Genomic DNA, 6050 nt, shown 5'->3' on the forward strand with positions numbered 1-6050 from the left:
TTTTCAACATGTGTTTTACAAAACGCATTATACCTCATCTAATCGATCTATCTACTCTCTCTGACGGTTCGAACTCTAATTTTATCAGCGCAGCCTTCGAATACTTTCTCGTTGCTCCGCACTCGATGCACACTAAGAATTTTGTCCATCATAATTTTTTCAAACTTTTTAGCGAATTATACAAATATCTTAGCAGTCATGGACCATGTTTTATCGTCACGAAACACTTATTAATTATGTAACACATTTCTCGAGCGCTTGTAAACTATAAAGATAAATGTTGACATCTGTGGAAATATGAATTAAGGTATAGATATAAATCAACCTCTTATCGATTTATGCGAACGATGACTAAAGCCATTTTAAATATTAATTTTATCCCGGCATGCAAAGCAACAATTAAGAAAATATTTATGTTATAACAACGTTTATATCATAACATCTCTTATTTAATATGATAAAGAGCGATTTCTTCAAAGATCATCATTTCATTTTTCTTTCCTTTTCTTTTAATTTAAATGATATACAAAAGAAAATTGTATGAGAAATCAAGATTAATATTGTAATAATTTATAAATGTCAAGGAATATTTGTAACTTTTAACTATAATGTACTATAATACAATATCATTAATACAACACTACATTCCTCATATTAAAAAATTTATATTAATATCATACAGTAAAAGCTTAAATTTATTTTTTACTACTGTTATTAAAAAGGACGCGTTCCACTTTTATGTATTTATACATTAAATTTATTAAAAAGTCTTTGTCGCTCTTTTTATTAAATCATCATAGATATTATCTAGTAATACATCGTTTTTTTTTCCAAGCAATGTCAACAAAACAAATACCGGATTGCCAAAACAAGTCTGTCATTACAAATAAAAATTTAAATCGCACAAAGATTGATCGCGCTATTCTCGCATTTCTTTTGAACTACCTTTGTGCGATGTAGACACAAAATTGCGGTGCCTAAATCTCTGCTCGCGTGCACTTACGGGATGCCGTTTTAACTGACCGCATCACGTGACGAGCTATACTGAATGCGTATACCACGATAGAAATTGAAGTGGTTCGGGGCAGTTACGAGACAACCTCGGTCGGTCGCTGACGTATTAATACCCGCGGGGCAGTTACTTTCATATAGAGTCGGATTACATCCGGGGGTTGTAGTCGCGTTTACGGATGCATTTAACCCGGTAAGTCGAATCTCCCAGTCGCTTTTCGTCTACGTCGAATCGAATATCGATTGAAATGCTTTGGCAACAGTCCGTCTTCATAATTTTCTGATCGCGAAATAAACTTAACTGTTTTTTTCTCCTTAATTATTTTTTTTTTTGTATTTCTCTAAAAATTGTAATTAATCCATTTTTAATCCATTTTCTAGTTTTAATCAGGTACTTGTTGATCATAGTTAAACTTTAAAATAACCATATTATCTATTATGATTCTCTTGCCAACCAACGATCCCTATTATCAATGATAATGCATTCAACAATTGGCCTAATAACGCGTTAGATCTTCTTTCAGTGGCATTCAAACCGGTCATAGAAAGCCATTATGCTAGTTAATCCTAAGAATTTATGTGAATAATGATTGAATTAAATGATTATTTTTACTAAATTTTATTTTTAATTATAAACAACATTATTGTATATCGTGCGAAAGAAATTATTTATGAAATTGATGTCGTTCTTTTCGTAAATTATTTTATTTATTGATAATGTTACTTATAATAATCAATAATTAATTTCTTGATATAATGTGTTTCTAATACTTGAACATTTGAAGATAACTGTTCTAAAACTTTTACTGATTTCTAATCAGCTTCGTTTTACATCAGTTTATATAAAATACTTGTTCAATACGAAATCATAAATTTCAAAATATGTTTAAAAATCATAAACATATAATAAAAATATATCAACTCCTTGATAATCTATGATTTTGATAGTAGAGTTAATTTCTTGATAAGAAAATAAATTTGCTGAAAGAGAAATAACTTATAGATAGAAATTAAAATGTAATAGTCTGATTTTTATATTTATTTATTTTTTTCTATAAGCAATAATTGATTATAATTGTGTCGCATTCTTATAAAAATAAATGAATGTGATTTAAGTGATTTACATTATACCACCTTAATTAAATTTAATTACTAATAACAAAAAATCGATTCCTATTCTTTAAGATTGCTGCACCTGTCGCCAAGTCAGAACACAATTGTTCTAAAGTTCTAATGAATAGAACTCTTACTTTACGTTGTAAGCGATGAAATGATAACTATTAAGCTCGATAAAAGAACTGTTACGCAATAGTTGAACCATTTATCCGATTCAATTGATATTGCGTTGCATTAGTGATCCGTTAAGTCGGCAAATGGCAGCAACAGGTTTTCTAATTGTACAAAAAAACTTTGTCACCATTTAGCGACAATACTACATTTACGTCGAGTACTTTGAAGCACTTATCATTTTAGAGGAAATAATTTACAAACTGTGCCTTGTTTTAAAATTTTGCAAACAGTATTTTTTTCTAAAATAATATATTAGTGGAACGAAATCTTATTTTAATCTTGTATACATAAAATATTACGACGTAACATTTTGTATAATATTTTAATTTTATTCAAAGCGGCAATTTATTTGAATTCTGTTAAGAAAAGGATATTATCCATATATTGGAAAGCAATGTAATGAGTTAGGACATATTTATTTTAATTGGTTTGTCTATTCACATCTTAATAGTTAATCTTGTCATAAGCTAGACTGGTACATTTATCAACTTTTTTATCCAATTTGCATTGAGTAAATTTAACAGTGCGCGTCAGCGATACAGAATTCAGCAGATTGAATGATTAAACGGATGGAAGAGTACTGACTGCGAATCTCGATGTAGTTTAACTATATCGTAATACGCATCATTTTAAACTGAATCATTATCAGCGTTGTTAATACTATAATTTTTGCATCAAAACTTTATTTCTCAAATCGGAATAATTTGATGTTTTCTTTCTCATGTATTTCCTGAACATTCTCATTAAAGATAAAACCGTTTCCTCAAAGATTGTTTATAGCAAAAAATTATAGCAATTTTGTATTATGTCTATTAATTATAAATACTTTATGTCATAAGATTTCTGTTTTAATATCTAAATTTTTATGTACTTTTAGCTATTGAAAAAGAATATACAGTTAAAAGAATTCCGTTATCTATAATTTTGAGAAATCAAAAACTTTATTTTTGTGAAAAACTTCTCAATTTAAATAATTCACAATATTTCTTTCATTGTATAAAATGAAGTACACAAAAATCATTTAGATATTCAGAAACAGAAACCTTCTGAATTATAGTGTCTTTTTTGTCGTTAAGTATCACTTAAAATTGTACATAAACAATAACGGGAGATTTATATCATCATGTTTATTTTTCACATATTGTAAAAAAATATTTAAATTTTTTACTTTACATATATTACAAATTTACATTATTACATAAACAATTTAAAGCGTTATTACAAAAAAATTTTAATCTTTCTAAAAATTAAAGGAAATTAATGACATTTTTTAAAAATAACTTTTTTTTAGTGTAAATTTAAAAGTAACTTTATTTGTTACAAGACAAAAAGTTGATTAAAATTTGTTGTATTATGACTTGATAATAAATTTATTTTACTTAATCAGTAAATGATCAATTAATTTTACGAACGATTCAAAAATAAACAATTATGATATAAAAAAATATTTTTATAATAGAATTATAATTTCAAAAATATTTTTGCTTTATCTATAATAAAAAAATACGCGAAATAAATTTCCTTCTGTATACATATATCCACATGTCCTCATTTCTCATGCTTCCAAAATAGCATAATACTTGTTAAGATAGTTTTGGCAGAGGAAACTCTCTTCTGACAGCTTAAAATTAGGTGAATCGACAAGGTATATTCCAGTCATATTGTACCAAGCATAAAGCTATATAACTCGCTAGATCCCCCCATGCACTGAGGAAGTAAAAATTAGGAGGACTGATTGTAATACTTAAACGACTAACTCACGTATATTTAATGTACACTTAGGCGAATATTCTTGTTAACAAATCGTATATAATATTAGCTTTTCCCTTCTTTATAAATATATTACGATTCATTTTTATGTCAAATTGTTATTGTACTAATATTATGTCATTAGCAATATATTATTATTTTTCTAGTTAATTTTTATGTTAATTATATCAACAATTTACAAGCAGCTTTATTATCGATGTCTTACTTCTTGAGATACTGCTCTACATAATTTGCTTTTATGCATAATATCTTATATTTTTTGCATTTTCTAAAAATTATTATTGTTATCTTCAAAAGATCGTACTAATAATCATGTGTTTGCATTTTTTAAATAAAACAATTACTTATAGCATACTAATGACAAGTTATATTATTATTACTTAAGGTATTTTTTCTGGTTTCTATTATAGGTACAAAGAACTGCAAACAGAGGAAATTACAATCTATGCCAGCGATTGCTAAAAGTTGATTGGAACTATATAGGTGAATCAATTTATGATTTAAAGAAATCCATAAAAAATTTGCTATTTTTAAGGCAGAAAGTAATTGAATTAACATAGTTTCAGTTAAAATATATATATTAGGGAATGAGAATCAATATTTAAATAGAAAATTGGACATGAATTTATTAGGGGAATGTCAAATCTAAATACTTTGATCAATTATTTTAATTCTGTCGGTTATTTTAACCGCATTACAATGCAATTACAAAATTTAACAGTGCAGTATGCCTGCACGCAGACAAAATGCGTTGTCTTTGCTGCAATCTCTACGAAATTAGATAATGGAAAATTTCCTTTTTCCCGGATATTTCTGTCGCGACCATGACCTTAGAATAGAAAACGCTTCCCCGTACAAAGTCAGATGTCTGTGTTATTATATTATTGAGTTATTTACATGTTAAAACTCCATAATACAGCGGTGCCTGGTACAACACTATAAATACTTTAACAAATTAAATATATATATATAATTTTACATATTAAGCAAATTACAATTACTTCTTAATAATAATTTCTGTCATAATTCGAGATGCATTTATTTACAATATTTTTTAACTTGGAGAGGTGCGCTGTTAAACGCGAATTTACATTTTACAAGAACATAGACTTTGTCCTCGCGCGCGTATTTGAGATCAATCATCCGGTTCAACGATGCAAAACGGTCAAAGGCGTAAATAGCGAAGTGCGAGGATATCCGACTGCAACCTTCAGTAAGTTAAGTTCAAGCTGCATTTGACCTCAATGCAATAATTAAGAACAATCAGTTCGTAAAGAATGTGCTAAATCCGCGTGCGTGTACAACGAATTTGCAATGGTAAATTGACACTTTTCCTTTATTCTATTGCTCCATATTTATGCCAATTGATTAGAGGTTTAACGTAGCAGACCGCTCCATCGATATAGGTCGAGTCTCACAGCTTTATGTTTTAATCCACTATGAGCCAAGTGATACCTTATGTTGACCTAAAATTTAATTATTTATAATTATCTTTTAGTTAATTATAATTACATTATAATGTAACATTCATTTATTAAAAGAGAATAGAATTAACAATTACTTTATTAATTTCATTTAGGAAGTAAATTTATAAACGTTACGTAAAAAGTGTGTAATACGTAATTTGTTTAATATTTGAAATTATATATAATATTTTACCGCTCTTTCTTTCTTCCGCTCCTCTCTCTTTCTGTTAAGACAAAATTAATAATTACTTATTTGTGATACAAAATTTATAAAATTGTATACAATTATAAATACAGGGTGTCCTAAAATTTTTTACCAAGCGCTCTTGTGTAGATAGAGCGAACTAAACTGAGTCAAAAAGTCCTCTACTATTTTGCAATTTTCACAATAGTCAACAAGATATTAGTTACTAAAAATCGCTGAATATTGGTTTTTAATAATTTTTTACTCCAATACTATTAACTTTACAAAAAAACAGCAAGAGACAAAAAAATTTTTTTTTTTTTTTTTTT

Source organism: Trachymyrmex septentrionalis, unplaced genomic scaffold (assembly GCF_001594115.1).
Source record: "Trachymyrmex septentrionalis isolate Tsep2-gDNA-1 unplaced genomic scaffold, Tsep1.0 scaffold97, whole genome shotgun sequence".
NCBI classification, from domain to species: domain Eukaryota; kingdom Metazoa; phylum Arthropoda; class Insecta; order Hymenoptera; family Formicidae; genus Trachymyrmex; species Trachymyrmex septentrionalis.